Source organism: Hippocampus bargibanti, linkage group LG07 (genome assembly GCF_051943395.1).
Source record: "Hippocampus bargibanti isolate YZ-2025 linkage group LG07, ASM5194339v1, whole genome shotgun sequence".
In the NCBI taxonomy this organism is placed as follows: domain Eukaryota; kingdom Metazoa; phylum Chordata; class Actinopteri; order Syngnathiformes; family Syngnathidae; genus Hippocampus; species Hippocampus bargibanti.
In genome coordinates, this window is record NC_142740.1 from 1265569 (window position 1) to 1284324 (window position 18756).

Here is an 18756-nt window from a genome sequence, read left to right on the forward strand (position 1 = left end):
AGGAAATATATTATTTTTATTATGCTTATTAGCTATCTATTAGCTAACTAGCTAGCTTTCTATTTATTTGAGTTACTTCCAGGTTGAGTGAACGCTGGCACGTGTGGCTGCCGCTGCTCTCCTGCTGAATACTTAATCCTTTGACTGTAAAGTGACCCTGGGAGTTTTGAAAGGCGCTTATAAATGAAATTTATTATTATTATTTAGCTTTTCACTGGCATGGCTTTTTATGATCATTTTCCGCGTTCGCTACCCCCACTACGCGTTCTGTCAGCTAGCTATACCCCGCTACAACCGAATGGCGGCGAAGGAGTCGCGGCGTGGCGGCGTCCGCGGGAAGACCCCCGGGGAAGGTGATGGTGGTGGTGATGACCCGTGTAATACGCAGACGAGATGCTGTCATTAATCGTCATAACGAGCCGCTGATTCACAGCCAAGGCGCCTAGCTAAAAGAAAAGCAAAACAAAAACATTTCTGGCCACTCAGCAAAGTTTCATGACGCCTTGGCCTCCCCGAGCCGTCTCTCGGCCCGCGTCGGAGCGTAGCTAAGTCGGTGAGTCACATGATGAGCTGGTTGCTTGAGCGGCCTGTCATTTGTACATCTCGCTAGCAAGCACATTTGCTTTGTTGAGTGGCTACGCTACGTTAGCCTCCAGGGATCTGCTGAGTGCTTCATCTCTTCATCTCGGAGTTATCTGGAAACTTTCCATTTTTACAGCGAGGGTAATGATTCCAATTTCCTGGTATGAGGTGGTCCAGGTACCAATGTTACAATTCCAACGCTAAAACGGTCGCTTCAAACTACCCATCCATTCATGTTCTACTGCTTATTCGGGTCGCAGTGGCGGCAGCTTTAGCAGGAAAACCCAGACTTCCCTCTTCCCAAGCCACTTCGTCTAGGTCTTCCTGGGTTATCCCGAGGCGTCATCGATCTTCTACTGCTTATTCGGTTCGCAGTGGCAGTAGCTTTAGCAGGGAAATCCAGACTTCCTTCTTCCCAAGCCACTTCATTTAGCTGTTCGTGGGTTATCCCGAGGCGTTCCCATACCGGCTGGGTGACATATCTCTCCAGTGTGTCCTGCGTCGTTCCTAGGGTCTCCTGTCGCTGAGACATACCCGTGATATCTCACAGAGGCATCCTAATCAGATACCCGAGCCGCCTCATCTGGCTCGTCTCGGCTTGCAGGAGAAGCAGCTTGACACTGACCACAAAACCTTGGGTTGCTTGTATCCGGCTGATCATAAAGTAGCTAAATTCCCACTTAGACATACCCGTAGCACCTCACAGAGGCATCCTAAGTCAATACCCGACTCGCCTCATCTTGCTCCTCTTGATGTGGAACAGAAGCAGCTTGACTCTGAGCTTCTCAAAACTTTCGGTCGCTTGTATCTGGCTGATCATAAAGTAGCTAAATTCCCACTTAGACATACTCGTAACACCTCACAGATGCATCCTAATCAGATACCCGAGCCGCCTCACCTGCGTACTCTCGACTCTGAGATTCACAAAACTTTCAGTCACTTGTATCCGGGTGCTCATAAAGTAGCTAAATTCCCACTTAGACATACCCGTAACACCTCACAGAGGCATCCTAATCATATACCCGAGCCACCTCATCTGGCTCCTCTCGACTCCTTCGGTCGCTTGTATCCGGGTGATCATAAAGTAGCTAAATTCAATGTGTTTCCCCATTATAATAGACATTATTCTACGTCATCGCCGTAATATTCAAGCGCCACCTTAACAAATATGCCGAACTGTGATTACCCCCCCGTTGTCCCCACGGACCGCCATGACGTGCAGTGGAGCGTTTAAGTCGCAGACGAGTGAATTTACGTGTTAAGTTGGCGGGGCGTTGCGTTCCATTAGCGGGAGGGAGGCGCCCGGGGAGGACACATTAACACATGTGCCGCCGCTGTAGTTAAACGTCAGCGCTACCCCCGTCCGTCACTGGATCTTCCATTAGTCGTCTTTGCCTGCTGCGCATGTAAATAAATCATGGCGACAGAGCCCAAAACACGAATCATCTTTTCACAATAATAGAAAATTAATGCCTCCTTGCCAGCCCCAGTAAATTATACGGAAGGAGCGCCCACAACTAAAGGATGCATTATGGGAGAAGCTAAGTCGGCCGGAAAATGCTGAAATCTGAATAAAACCGCGGAGGGCTTTCAAGCTCTTTACTATGGAAGTCTAATTCGGTTTGGATGCTTATTAATTCATAAGCCATTAGTAACATATTTCGCCAACAAAAAGCTGATGCGCCGAGGAAAAGGGAAGAAAGAGCGCTAAACATTTAGCGTACAGACTTTAGTTTCACTTTGGAAACCAAGAGTTGGCTCTGGTGTTTGAAATGGAATCCTCGAATCGCAGTCAGACAACATCTAGCTAGGTATCTAACTCGCTATCTATTAGCTAGCTAGCTAGCTAGATTTCTCTATATTTGAGTTCCTTCTGGGTTGAGTGGAACGCTGGCGCTGCTCACCCACAGAAAAACGAGCTATCTATTAGCTATCTATCGAGCTAGCTAACTTATTCTGTGACTATAAAATGACCTTGAGAGTTTTGAAATGCGCTTGTAATGGAAATGTATTATTGTTATTATTTTTATTCACTATCTATTAGCTAGCTAGCTTGCTATCTAACTTATCCCGTGACTGCAAGGTGACCTTGAGATTTTTAAAATGCGCTTATAAAGGAAATGTATTATTGTTATTATTTTTATTCGCTATCTAATAGCTAGCTAGCTAGCTAGCTAACTTATCCTGTTACTGTAAAGTGACCTTGAGAGTTTTTAAATGCGCTTATAAAGGAAATGTATTATTGTTCTTATTTTTATTCGCTATCTCATAGCTAGCTAGCTAGCTAACTTATCCTGTTACTGTAAAGTGACCTTGAGAGTTTTTAAATGCGCTTATATTATTGTTATTATTTTTATTAGCTATCTATTAGCTAGCTAGCTCGCTATCTAACTTATCCTCTGACTGTACAGTGACCTTGAGAGTTTTGAAAGGCGCTTATAAAGGAAATGTATTATTGTTATTAATGTTAGATATCTATTATCTAGCTAGCTAGCTAACTTATCCTGTGAGTATGAAGTGACCTTGAGAGTTTGGAAATCCGCTTATGAATGAAATGTATTATTATTATTACGTCCAAAATGGCCGACTCCCCGTGTCTTTTCAAACATGGCTTCCCGAGACTTCTAGTCATGACGGAGAGATGCCAAGCAAATGTTATGCCGCTAACTTATGCGAAACGGGCTCCCAGTGGCTGAATTTTCAGCCAAATCAGGAGCGGGTGAGGGGTAAGGGGGTGACGGGGGGGAACGCCGTGTAGCCTGAAAATGCGCTGGTCCAGAAAATGCTGAAATCTGAATAAAAAGCGCGGATGCTTTCAAGCTCTTTACAATCACCTCCCATGCAACTCTAATTCACTTTGACCACTTATTAATTCATAAGCCATTAGTAACATATTTCGCCAACAAAAAGCTCCTTCACAAAGGAGCAGGAGGATAAAAAAAAAAAACATTTAAAATGGAGCCGGAGGGGCTGGCTATGGAGGGGCGAGGGGGTTAAAAATGTGAAAGAAAAATGCAGCCGAATGATGCAAACGCTCAAAACTGTTTCATGCAGCATTGGCTTGATGATACTAATATTAATATTCACATGGATTTATTGTGATGCTGAGTCACCGTAAAGACGTGTCGGGACAAATCAGGCTACACGTGGGCGAGTGAATACACCCGAGCAACCTTTCAGCCACAGCTTGGAAAGCTTGTACAAATCACACCAATTTTACAAGAAAACTATACACCCCTCCAAAAAAAAAATACGTCATAAAGCCAAAAAATAATAATAATAATAATACAATTAATTTCTAAGCGCCTTTCAAAACTCTCATAGTCACTTTACAGTCACAGGATATTTTTTTTCTGAGGGTGAGCGGCGGCAGCCACACGCGCCAGCATTCACTCAACCCAGAAGTAACTCAAATAGATAGAAGGCTAGCTAGCTATAATCTCCATCTGTCATTTTTATTATTGAAAGAATATTTATGTTTGAATTTTGGCATGCCTTGGAACGGATTAGGCCATTTACATGAAAAACATGTCTTAGCTTACACAAACAACGAGGACTTAGTTAAAAGTTGAATGACCACCATGTTTTATTATTTTTCTATTTTTTATTTTTACATTATGGACAACTGTCATGTATTGTGCAATCATCTAATAGTAGCATATATTTGTTGCATATTTGTGAGTCATTTTTACGATTAAAAAACATTTTAGTTTGAATTGTGGGATAGTTTGGAACGGATTAGGCCATTCACATGCAAAACGCGTCTTGGCTTACAAACTGTTCTCATTAAGAATCCTGTTATTTCCTGATTATTATTATTATTATTAACAGTAGCTAACGACCTATGCTATGCTAATAGAACCAAGCTATGCTAATAGAAGCTAACATGCGAAGTTAAGCCATGCTAACAGTAGTGAATGAGTTGTTATAAGTGGCTGAAAAGCGGTGGTAAACTATATATTTTTTAAATGTTTTTTTAATGCTTTAATGGAAAAAAAGTAGGATTTTTGGAAAGTAGGAGTTTTGAAAGGCGCTTGAAAATTAAACGTATTATTATTATTATTATTATTATTATTATTATTATTATTATTATTATTATTATTATTATTAGCTATCTATTAGCTAGCTAGTTAGCTTTCTATCTATTTGAGTAACTAGCTATCTATTTGCTATTTATTAGCTACCTGGCCTGATTGCGAGCTATCCCACTGACTGGCTAGCTATCTATTAGCTAAATAGCTACCTAGCTATTAGCTGGGTAGCTTTCTATCTATTGGAGTTACTTCCGGGTTGTGGCTGCCGCTGCTCAACTGCAGAAAAACTTCTCCCGTGACTGTAAAGTGACCTTGAGAGTTTTGAAAGGCGCTTAGAAATCAAATGTATTCTTATTATTATTAATAATAAATGAAAAGCTAATAAGTTGTAAGGTGTGAGGTTGGCGTAGGGGGTGGTGAGGGGGCTAAGATGTCGGCGTGTGGGTTCACGCAGACGCGTCATAAATAAGTCACGGAGCCCCGCGGACCTCCCAGTGAAGGCGGCCACGTTCTGACACCGAGCCCTTTCATGTGATCACACCCAAATGTCCCACACACACGAACTCATCATCCTCCATAGACCGTCACAACAGAACGTCACCTACACCCCATCTTTGCTTTGAGATGGTGTCGAGACGTACGTAAAAAATTAAGAAGGGGAGAGGGATGGGGGGGTGACTAATTGGGTGTAATTAAGCAATTAAGAAGCCGGCCGGCAGAATGAAAAGAGGCTTGAAGAGGGAATACCAACAAACATATGGAGCGTCCCACTGGATGCGGGCCACCGTACCGAGGGCAGAGGGGACATGGCAATATGGCGACATTTTGACACACTGGAGAACAACACAAACAAACAAACAAAAAAAGAAGAAAGCGGTTCATTATTACAGGACGGATTTGTCGGACAATACGTCAAAAGGGGGTATCCAGGCCTTTTGTAATGTTGCGTTTGTGGAATTCAAAGGAAGTAGTCAAATGTAGCCATTTCTTGTTTATCTCGGTGGGCGGCCATTTTGTCTCAGAATGCCAATCGCTGTTGACTGAAATGTGACACTTCCTTCACCCGATGTTTGTTGTGCCAATCTTAAATAATGTTTAATGCTTTTCTTTTTGACCACTCGGCCATTTTATTTGACTCTCTCAAAGAAGAAGAGCAGTTTAGCTTGTTTGTCTTTTCTCTTGATTTTATTCTTCTTTCTTTTTTCCTCTCTTTTCCTCTTTTTGCTTCCTTTTATTTTTATTTATTTATTTATTATTGTTTATTTATCTCTCTATCCGGCTATCTAGCTATCTATCTAGCTGGCTGGCTAGCTATCTCGCTAGATTTCTATTAGCTATATAGCTATCTCTATTTATAGATAGCTATCCAGCTGGTTTGCTAACTAGCTAACTATCTACTTGCTATCTATTTGCTATGTATTAGCTTCCTAGCTGGCTGGCTAGCTATCTCGCTTGCTAGATATTAGCTATATAGCTATCTAGCTGGTTAGCTATTTTGCTAGCGATCTATTAGCTATCTTTTAGCTCGCTACCTCACTTTCTATTTTTGTTATTCACCCACTGAAAAGCTTATCCTGTGACTGTAAAGTGACCTTGAGAGTTTTGAAAGGCGCTATAAAATGAAATGGATTATTATTAGTTACAATGCTAGTAACATTGATGTAGAAGACACACAAACAAACAAAAATCCGCCAATGAGCCAAACTCAGTAAAACTTATATTAAACTGTGTAAATTCTCTCATTTGAACCATAACGATGTCGAAACGAAACACCTCTTCTCACTTCAACATAGTGCCCCGTCTACAGGTCGACACAAGAGGGTGCCAAAGCAACAGCAGCGTTGCTTTGGTTTGAGTGAAGTTTTTTTAGAAATAACAGGACATGGTGAAAAGTACATTTAGTTGAACATGTAAAAATAAAAAACAAATAAATAAATAACATAAATTCAAATTGTGAATAACCAGTTTAAATTTTTACATGTGTTTTATTTTACATGTATTTTTTTAAATTATATGTTTATTTGTGTATTTATGTATTTATTCATTCATTTGTTTATTTGTTCATTTATCCATTTACTTATTTATATATATATATAGATAGATAGATAAGGCTGGATGGATAGATAGATAGATAGCTAACTAGCAAGCTAGAGAGATCGCAAGTTAGCTAGCTGATAGATAGATAGATAGATAGATAGATAGATAGATAGATAGATAGATAGATAGATAGATAGATAGATAGATAGATAGATAGATAGATAGATAGATAGATAGATAGATAGATAGATAGATAGACAGACAGATATGCCTCAATTTTTAGATGGCTTGGAACGGATTAGGCCATTTACATGCAAAACATGTCTTGTTTATCAGAATCAGAATCATCTTTATTGCCAAGTATAAAATAAAATAAAATATAATATAAAATAAAAATAAATAAATAAAATAAATAAATAAATAAAAATACAAATAAATAAAATAAAATGTTCTCATTCTTATTTTTTATATATTATATATACTGTATGTTTATATTTTATATATATGTGTGTGTGTGAGTGTTTGTATTTTATATGTATTTTTTAATGCAAATCCTCAAAAGAGCACCAAAAAGAGCACCAAACAGCGTTAGCTTAGCAGCTCGGGCTCTGACCGCAATAAAAAAGACATCCCATCATCTTCGTCCAGTGGTAAAAGCTTTACATCGGCTTCCAGTCAGCTCTCCAAAAAAAAGATTTGATACACGAGCAAATTGACTTGCGTCAAAGTCGGTCGGCGCCGCTTCACCAAAACGATTGAAGTCCCAAAAAATATATCAAAATAAAACGTAGCGTTTCATCATCCCATCTCGCCGCCATCATGTTTCCCTCGGAGCGCTGTTTTTTTTTTTTTTTTTTTTTTTTGTTTCATTCGCACGTTGATCTGGCAAAAGCACCACCAGGCCCGACGTCGCTTGACACGTGAAGCAAAACTGAAGCGAAGCGCTGACACGCCGACGTCTTAGCGCATAACGCTTAAATCATTTTCCACGGCTAAAAGCCGAACTGCGCTTTCAAAGCCGTTCGGCCATAATACAAATTTTACCGCCGTTTGAACTTATTTTATGGGATTTGGCCGTAAGGCCCAACCGCCATCGATTTGCAGCGCCCGTAAAAGCAGTTGCTTTATCTTTGGAGCTTTGTCGGGAAAAAAAAGCTTAGCATCCATAGCTCGTTCTGCCGATATGCCTGCGGGGCGTTGGAGGTAGGCTGAGGAGGGGGTGTAGGAGAGCGTTGGGAATGGGGGTGAGGGTCCAGAAAGGGGTGCGGGAGGGAACGGGGGGTGTTAGCTGGCTGACTGTTGGCTATCTGGCTAGCTATTAGCTATTTATTAGCTATCCATTAGCTAGCTGGATAGCTATTAGCTGTCGAGCTATCTATTAGCTATCTATTAGCTAGCTGGCTCGTTATTAGCTGTCTAGCTGTTGGCTGTCTGGCTATGTATTCACTATTTGTTTGCTATCAATTAGCTAGCTAGCTCTTAGTAGGGGTGTACGTGTGGGGTTGTAGGAGAGTGTTGGGAATGGGGGTGAGGGTCCAGAAAGGTGTTCGGGAGGGAACCGGGGTTGTTAGCTGGCTGGCTGTTGGCTATCTGGCTATCTATTAGCTATCCATTAGCTAGCTGGCTAGCTATTAGCTGTCGATCTGGCTGGCTGTAAGCTGTCTAGCTGGCTAACCGTTGGCTGTATGGCTATGTATTCGCTATTTGTTTGCTATCAATTAGCTAGCTAGCTCTGAGTAGGGGATGTGTGTGTGTTTGGGGGGGTTGTAGGAGAGGGTTGGGAATGGGGGTGAGGGTCCAGAAAGGGGTGTGGGAGGGGGGGGGGGGGGGGTTATTTGCCGGCATTGACATTATATCGCCGAATGAATAGTGCTGACTTGACACCTCCCGCTGCTTACATTCTGCTCTTTCATAATCTTTCATGAAGCGCACAATGTTTTATTTAATGTCCCGGGTCAGAGAGAATATGCGGAGAAAACATATTAATAATGAAAGTAGGGGAAGGAAGGGGGGGGGGGGGGCTTAAAAAAAAAAAAAGGTCTGGAGGCTCGTTTTGAAGTCGGCTGCTCGGGCGTCGTCCGCAATTTAACAAGTGGTGTTGTTTTCTCATAGCTAGGCTACTAGCGCCATTGTCCTTGAAAGGCTACTGCAGGAAAACAAAAATCCTCAAGAAGCTTGTGTAAAATGTAAAACGTTCCTGGCAAATACGCGGATGACGGCGTTTTCATTGTGTAGCCTCCTTCACGCAAGATTAGCACAATCGCTGTACCGCAATCATTTTTTTGGTGTACAGTAATATAAGCTCAGTACTTATTAGAGTATCACTTTCTGGAAACACCAACAATTTCATCTATGTAGTTGACTACCTGGCTATCTAGCTAGCTAGCTATTTAGCTTGCTACCTAGCTAGCTGTCTATTGCATATCTCTCTAGCTGGCTACCTAGCTAGCTATTTATTTGCTGCCTATTGGATATCTATGGCTTGTGCGCCATCCTGTTCATTTTCTGGGCGCTACATTGGAGTCCAGACGGCTCGAATTGATACGGAAGGACTTGTTTAATCGATTGCAAACATGTATGCTTTCCTCTTCAGAACTATTTGAATCATATTCATAACTGGATAAGTAACAAGAAAGCATCTTCTCCGAATCTGAAGCCATTGTTTTGATTCTGGAGCAAGGCAGTTTGTGAAGGAGTATCCTGGTGTGATGTCACAAACAAGGGGGCGGGACTTTCTGAAATTCGGCATCTCCGAGGTCATTTTGAAGTAGTTTTGGGACACACAAAAAATGGTGTTGGTTGCCTTTTAAAGGACAACCGACGTCACTTTTTTGTTTCTTAACTGACATCAGAAAAATGTTTAAAATACCCAAAACACGCAGTATGATATTTTTATTAAAATGCAAAGCACCAATAAAAATGACTTAAAGTGTCCAAAATCTGCAAAAAAATTGAGCTGCGAATTGGGCATTTTCAGAAAGTCCCGACCCCAGTTCGTGACATCACGCCAAGACGTTCTGCATTGCCGCAGAATCAAAACAATGGCTTCAAATTCGGAGAAGATCCTTTCTTGTTACACATCCAGTTATGAATATGATTCAAATAGTTCTGAAGAGGAAAGCATACATGTTTGCGATCGATTAAAGAATGTATTCCGTGCCATTATGAGGCAACATTGAGGGGAGATGTCTCAATGAAAAAGAGGCACAAAATGGCGACCTCGTGAGGCCACCTCCGTTTCCACAGACCCTCTTCTGGCGGCTTTTGGGTGCAACACGAGGTCCCCAGACCAAACAAGTACAGCAAAATACATTGACGTGATGGAAGGACCACTACAATGCGTCTTTTTTTCCGTCAGGGGCGTTCCTTTAGTGACGTCACGTACGGACTCGTCACCAACTCAAAAACAAGACTTCCTGAATATTCAGCGCGAGTCTTAAAACGTAAAATATTAGCTATATGCGGTGGAATCTTATTAAAATACGCTCAGCAGAAGTCATTTGAAGCCATTTTACAAATTATGGACACAACGGTTGTCCTTTAAGGCGAAAATCAATTGGCAGGCATGGGGACAACTTGCACCTTTGACAAGTTTGCTTCTGTGTTCAAATAAAAATGCAATGTTTAGCCTCCCACGTGCTGTATTATGAATGCCAAACATACAGGCTGAAGGCCCCCACCTGACCCCCCTCGGAGCCAAATAAAGAGCACCGTCCTCCTACATTTGGAGAGGAGGCAGAAGTAGGCCTTGTAATCTTTTGTTTTTAAAACATCTGCACAACACCGACCTCGATCGGGCACATTAATCGGCCGAGTGGCTGGGCCTTCTCCGTGGGATGAACATTTTTGCGAGAGATTTTTCAGAGAAAAAAATTAAAAAATGCCTCCCCCCCCCAAACCGAAAAAGAAGTCGCGTATAAAATGCAAACAAAATCCAAATCGATGGTTGCGGAGCGTAGATGAACACCCCTGGAGTTCACAACAACGGGGCACCGTTTTGCTTTTCGCCTCGTCTCGGGAGATTTTCAATTGCCAAATGGTGATCGTAAGCCAGGGGGTCGACGAGGGGGGTCGGCGTACGTTTGGGCCCGCCGGCCACGTTTGAGATGGGAAATGGGAAAGGATTGGCCCGGTCCTTCATAGATTATGAAAAGAAAGAAAGAAAATGAAATAAAAAAATGTATCAATCGACGAAGTTTCATGCTTGCTTTCAGAACTTTTTGGTTTATCCATCTGCTGCGCTTGGCAATCAATAAATAAATACATAAATAGATCGATGGATGGATAAAAAAATGAAGGAATAATACATAAATAAACATATGGAAAAATAAATAAATGAATGGAAAAATAAAGAAATAGAAAAGTAAATAAAGAAATAATAAAATACATGGAAAAATAAATAGATACAAACATAAATAAATGGAAAATAAATGAATAATAAATAAATAAATACATAAATAAATGGAAAGATACATAAATAAATAATGAATGAATGAATGAATGAATGAATAAATGACTAAACTAATAAAGGAGTGGATGACTGAATGGATAAGTAAATAAATGGATAAATAAATAAATAAATAAATAAATACATAAATAAATGAAAAAAAAATAATTGTATAAATGAATAAATAAATGAATAACCTAATAAAGGAATGAATGAATGGATAAATAAATAATTAAATAAATAAATCGGTGAATAAATAATAATAAATAAATATATATATTTATTTATTTATGATTATTATTTATATATATATATGTAATAAATAATAAACATACATACATAAATCTAATAAATACATAAATAAATAGAATAAAATAAATGATGAATGAATGAATGAATAAATATTTAAGCAAATAAATAAATACACTCAAATTAGGGCCTCATAAGACACTGTACTAACAAACCATAAATAAATAAAAACAAGACTTCCTGAATATTCAGTGCAAGTCTTAAAACGTAAAATAGTTGCGCTCAGTAGAAGTCATTTGAAGCCATTTTACAAATTATGGACGCAACTTGTCCGGAGGTGTCGGTTGTCCTTTAATTTCACAAGTTGGATTTGCTGTCGTGGGCCGAATGAAATGAGGTGGCGGTCCAGATTTGGCCCCCGGGCCTTGTCTTTGACACCCGTGACTCATATTGCCAATCGTAAATGGATTTCTCAACTCCTTGAAAAGCCATAGTCTCGCCTTTGTACCGCTTGCTGCATCCCCATCCGTGTTTTCGCGCGCAAACGCCGGGTGTTTGCCTGCCATCGGCGCTCGTTACCGTCACCATCCATAATTGAGAAGCAGGCGCGCGCCAAATGGCGCCGCATCACTTCCCATTTGGCTGACAAAGGATGCCGGCGTGATGCCGGCGTGCCTGGGCGAGTCCTTGTGATGACAGGGTGGTGCCGACTGGGTGGCGGCGCGATTGATTTGGGTGACGAGACTTGCTTGAAAATGATTTCGTCTGTAGCCGACGCCGTCGCGGGATTTGCTGTCCAAAGGTGTTTCGCTACCGAGCTTGAGCGCTTTTTTTGCTTTTTTTAATTTTGTTCCGCCCTGCGCCAACCATCAAAGCTCTTTAGCGCTTGTTGTTAGCGCGGCCGCTAACCCTTTTTTTTTTTTTTTTTTTTAAACCTCGTCTGATGTTACTTCCTCCACCTTCCACCAAAACATTAGATTAGCCTTTATTAGCCTCGCCGTGGCGTAATTTACATTTTACAGTAGCAGAGTGATGAAAGTAAGAGGAAAGGAAAGGAAGAAGTAGAAAAACAAAATACAGGAGCTGCTGTAAAGGCAGCCACTTCCGTGACGCCATCTTTTCAGCTAAATTGATCCATTTTTTGGCGCCTTCAAAAAATGGCTGATCAACTGATCACAAATGATGTCAAACCTGGGTTTTCGACCGTAATCCATTCCTGAAACCTGTTTGAAAAACCGATTTGGTCGATTGTGATTGCTTGTTGGCCTCACAGTGCAGAAGCCGCGTGTTCGATCCCGGCGCAGTTTGTGTGTCGTCCTCGTGCCTGCGTGGGTTTTCTCTGGGTCTTGCGTTTTCCTTCTCCATTTGAAGGTGAACGGAACACTTTCATTTGTCCTCAGGTGGGATTGAGATTGCTTGTTGGACTCTGTGATTGTCTGCTGGTCGGTTCAGGGTGTCCCCCAGGAACAAGATAAGAAAAGATGCGAAATAAGCATTAAAAAAAATTGGAAACAAAATGAAAAATGATCGCGGTCAAAAGTGAGAAGTTATTCAACCTCTTCTATTGCCCGAGACCGTTGCTTTGACCGCACGGAAACACCTATAGCAACACTAGCACCCTGAATAGCTTCTTTGTTGCGAAGGATGGTAACAATGTTGGACTTAGCATATCCATACTGGGCCGCTAAATCAGACAAACGCACACCTCGTTCGTATTTTTCAATTATCTCCTACATCTCCTCGACTGTAATTTTGTTTTGTGTGTTCTTTGGCTGAACACGAGCCTGTGGTGGGGTCTTTTTTGGTCCCATAACATGTAAATTTCGGCCTGCGCTGGGAATCGCAGACAATAAATGTAAATTTCTCCACTGTGAGACTAATAAAGGCATATCCAATCCAATCCAATAACAGCAAAAGTATCTGTAAAAAATTCTGGAAGTCTTGTTTTTGAGTTGGTGACGAGTCCGTACGTGACGTCACTGAAGGAACGCCCCTGACCAAAAAAAGGACACATTGTAGCAGTCCTTCCATCACGTCAATGTATTTTGCTGTGCTTGTTTGGTCTGAAAACGTCACGTTGCACCAAAAAGAGCCAGAAGAGGGCGACCAAGCTCCATATAAGGAATTTATCAGCCTGTGGAAACGGGCTGATTAATATAATATCATTAATATCATACTGCGTGTTTTGGGTATTTGAGATGCTATAAAACCTTTTTCTGATGTCAGTTAGGAAACAAAAAAGTGACGTCGGTTGTCCTTTAATGCTGCGCATTTTATTGTCGCTGCATTTCGGACAACAGATGGTCTCTTCGGTCATATCGGCCTGTTCAATTGGGCTCGACTTCGGCCTGCGCTGGGAATCGCAGACAAATAGCCCCCCTCTCCCGCCCCGCGCCCCCTTTCCCACCGCCTTCCTTCAAGAAGAGCATAAGCTTGAGCAGAGAAACAGAAAGGCCCTGCGACTGCTGCTAATTACCCAGAAACCACACAGAAAGTGCCCAGTGAAGAGGTTCACATCCCTGCTTACGCACATAAAAGGCGTAGTACCAAAACATTTCGCGGTGGGACAAAGGCGGGAAGATTACCATAATCTTTGGGTTTAGATCCCCTGTAAAACCAAACCAAACCCCCCCCCCCCTATTTTTTTTTTCTCTCTCTCTCTTTCTCGGTATCTCAAACCTCAGCCTGACGTTCCAACTCTCTCGCCTGACAGTCGTTCTTCCCGCCTTCCTGTGATCATCAAGTCGTGATCGGCGGCCTAATGGAGACAATGGCAAGCGGAGGGAGGTGTCGGTAAAGCGACAACCCCCCCCCCCTCCTTTTCTTCATGTTGTGTCATCCTCACCCATCAGCAACCGACCCCCTTGTATGTTGTATCCTCTCGGGGAAAAAATATGTAAATATAGTGATACCTTAGCTTACGAACTTAATTGGTTCCCAGACAGAGTGTGTAGGGTGAAAAGTGTGTATACCAAAAATTAACTTCCCATAGGAAACCATTAAAATGAGAATAATCCGTTCCCAGGTCCCCATAAAACATCATTTTCTACTTTCTAAGCCTCAAAACTACACAAAATATCCCTTATTTTACATATAACAAATGTGCTATTGTATTATAATATAAGAAATAAACTGTACAGTATAATAAAGTCGGTTTGTTGACCTTTGTGATGGTCGTTGATGGCTTGATGGAATGTAGTGGCCGCTTTCCTCATCATTAAACACTTGATGAGGAATGTAGTCTTCTTCTTTCACCATCTTGAGGAATGATCCCTTGCAGGTGCTTTCTCTGCCATAATTTTACCTTGTTCCTCATCAATTGTGTTCTGTTTAACTGGGTTGATAGCTTTTTGCATCAAGTGTACAGATGGCTTGTGCGGGTTATCAGAATCAGAACCATCTTTATTGCCAAGTATGTAGTTATTTGTGGAGCCTGATTGATGGGATATTTTAACCTTGCAGTCTGTCGAAGTTGAAACTCTCTCACTGTCGTCTTCCTGTCTCTTTAATGATTAAACCACCTCCCCTCAATGCTGCGTCCTTGACCAATCACGTATCTTTAACCGAAGACTGGGGGCGGGGAATAGAGGACAAAAACAGTGGCCGCCATTTTGTTGTTAGAAGAACGGGCTCATTCGCAAACGACACATCGTTCATTAAGGCAGCTCCGTGTACGAAAAAAGTTTGTATGCCAAGGTAAAATTTTCATACATTTAACGTTCGTAAACCGAAAAGTTCGTAAGCCAAGGGCTTCGTAAACCGAGGTATCACTGTATTTGAGTTATTTTGGGTTGAGTGAACGCAGAATGTGCGTGTGTGTGTGTGTGTGTGTGTGTGTGTGTGTGTGTGTGTGTGTGTATCACAGCCCCTTAATCTGCATTTCACATGCACAGTGACGGGATAAAATGGCACGGCAAACGAGCCTTTTCAATTTGTCCCGAGCGCTGATAACGCTTCTCAAAAGAAGAGCTTACGCTCATCATATCAAGCGTTGAGGGGGGGGGGGGCGTGAGGGGGTTTGCGTTGGGTGTCTTTCATGGGCAGGTTCAGAGGTGAGCCGGAGATAAAGTGGCATACAAGAGATCAGTGGGTCCGGGGGTCCTTCATCAACACGGCGTTAACTGCGCCACCTTTGATGTACGCTCTCCTTTTTTTTTTTTTTTTTTTGGGCGCTCAACAAGGCCCGCCGACCGCACTTTGAGCGCGTGAAACCTCCTTTTTGTCGCCCGCCATTGTCTCAGTCACGGGTGCTTTGTCTTAGCGAAGGAAGGGGTGTAGGGGAGGGGGGCATCAAAGCGGGCCAAGAGATGGACTCAACAACTAGTGGATTAAGGTCTTCTGCATGATAAAGTGCCCACCTTGGGGCGTGGAAGCGAGTTAATATGTGAAAGAATGTCATTGAGAGGGGAAAAAATAGCCCCTTTTCTCCACGTAATGTCCTAATCCGCCGGGCCGACACTGAGACCCTCGGCCGCGGAGTTTGTTGATCAGCGAGATGCCCATCTGGATTGGCCGCCCTCTAAGCTGGTTAAATTTCTCCTAAACTCAATGATTGTCCCCCGGGAGAACCAAATGGCATATTAAAGCCACGTGAAAGGGGCAGAAACGAGAGCAGGAGGGCGAGAGAGAGCGAAATTAAGTCGAGCTAAACAGATTAGAGGGCCCAAACATGGCGGCACAATGAGCCACAAGAGAGGCGCAATCTCGCTTTCAAAGACGCCGCTAAACTGCTAAGCAAACCTCATTGCGGACTCGCTGCGGCTTGACGGGGGTCGCTCGGATGCTTTTGCCTTTTCCTCGTCACGCCTCTACACACACAAAACAAAAAAAAAATAATTAATTATTAAATGAACATTTTTTTTTTAATTAACTAATGAATGACTAAATGACAAAAATATGTAATTCATGAAATATTTTTATTTAAGCAGATATTTATTTAATTAACTAATTAATTAAATTAATTAAATACTTTTTTAGTCAACTATTTAATTAAGTACTCAGATATTTAAATAAATAATCTTACATCAAATATTTAGGTAATTAACTAATTACTTAATTATTAAATCAACAATCTATTTAATTACCTAATTAATTATTAAATGGAGTATGTATTTAACTAAAAAATAATTAAATCAAATACAGTAAAGTCTCGTTATATCGATATCGGATATATCGATAGTCCCAGTTATATCGATATTTTTTCGGACTCCCTTGAATATCGATATAACGAGACTTTACTGTACTTGTTTAAGTAACAAATTATTCATTAAATTAAATATTTATTTGATTACATAATTAATTACTTCATCAAATATTCATTAGATCAACTAATTACATTTTAAATCAGCTATGTATTTAATTAACTAATTAATCAACGATTTATTTAAATAACTGATTAATTATTAAATCAAATATTAGTTTAATTAAGTAATTAATTATTAAATAAAATATTTATTTAACTACCTAATTATTTACTTAAATATTCATTAAAATAAATGATACATTTTAAATCAACTATTTCTTTAATAAACTAATTATTTAATTATTAAATCACCTATTTAATTAATTAACTAATTAATTACTTATCAAATATGCATTAGATTAACGAATAAAATTTTACATCAACTATTTATTTAAATAACTGATTATTATTTATTAAAACAAGTCTTTATTTAATCAACTACTTATTTAATTATTAAATCAATTATATATTTAATTAACTAATTTATCGATTATTAAATCTATTATTTATTTAATTAACAAATTAATTTTATGTTAAATCGACCATTTGCTTAATTAACAATTTAATTAATTAACCAGTTTCATTATTTTATAATTTGTTTATGGATTAATTATTGAACACATAAATAAGTGAGGATATCATTTTTGGCATTGGTAGAAACAAATTATTTGGTCATTCGACCTGACTGGTCTCGTTGGAGAGGGTACCCCCCCCCCCCCCAAATAAAATAAGAGGGTTTCACATTCTACCATGTTTTTGAAGCCGTCAAATTCCGAACAAAAACGGTTAACCCTAACTCACGTTGAAATAGACAAAAACGGGACCGTTATTTTAGCATCTCGGCCATTGCTAACAAAAATAGCTATCTAGCTGACTAGCTGTCTATCTAACTTATCCTGTGACTGTAAAGTGACCTTAAGCCTTTTGAAAGGCGCTTATAAATGAAATGGATTATTATTATAATTATTATAAAAACAACAAATGCTAGCTTAACTTTGTTATTATTTGCTGGCTTGACTTCTTAACCTTGCGTCCGTTTTTTTGTGGGTGGTTTGTATCCCGTGCTATCAGCTAACTGGAAATCGTCATTCACTCTTTCCTCTCGTCCGTCACGTCGACTTCCTTTCTCCAGTGGAAGAAGCCGAGCGAAAACGGCTGCCACTTTTGCCGTCAAATGCGGCGTGAAAGCGCATTTATGCTCCATATGGAACACAAGTCTTCCGTAATCGCCGCCGTCCTCGGCGCGCCTTGTCGCGTGTCAAACGACATCCCGGCATTTCTGCTCGTTAGCGCCGAGCTCTCGTTTGCAGCTGTGCGCCAAGCCGATGGTTTTTAATGATCTGGTGTCGTCTTCGATTATGGACGCACAGTCGAAACGGCGGTGCTACGAATAACCGTATACATAAATAATATTTGTGTCTTTTATAACCGTTGACAAAGGAGGAAAATTTTTAAGCTAACCTATTAGAAGCCTAAACCTAGGCTACAACCCGAACATGAAACCCTAAAGCCTGTTTAAAGTCCTAATTTGGAACTCTAGCCTTGGTCTTAAAAGGTGACTTTGGAATCACCTGAACCCAATTTTGAAACATTTGGGCTTTTTTGAAACCCTGATTTGAACACCCAACTGGAATCCTTCACTCCGTAGTTCTAAAACCCTAACCCAGTCTTGCCATTTGACTCTAAAACCCCCGTCTGTCATTGAAACCCTAACTTTGAAAGCTAACCCTGTCTTAAAACCGTCCTTTGATATCCCTACCGTCGTTCGCAACCCTACTTCAAAATCCCAACCTTTATTTACAACCCTGACCCAGTCTCCAAGTGTTCTTATCAAAGCCGAAATGTTGCTGAGCAGTTTTCTGGCTGCGTCCGTCCGCTCGGTCGGACTGTCACAACGTTTTCTCGAATGAACGCGTGAATGCTGATGCGTCTTCGTTAAGTTCTAATGACCAAGAAGAACATGTCAAGATATGAAGGAGGACATGATTCCTGGCGGCTTCCTTCGGGCCGCTTTGAGTAAGCACTTTTATGCATTAAACTTGAGATGCGCGTAGGCACATGTGTCCGGCTGGACCGGCCTCTGGTTGTCGGGTTTGCTCTGTATGCTTTTAAGTCAAGACACCCCACGTTGTTAATCCTCCATTCGGGGCAACGTTGTTAGCAAA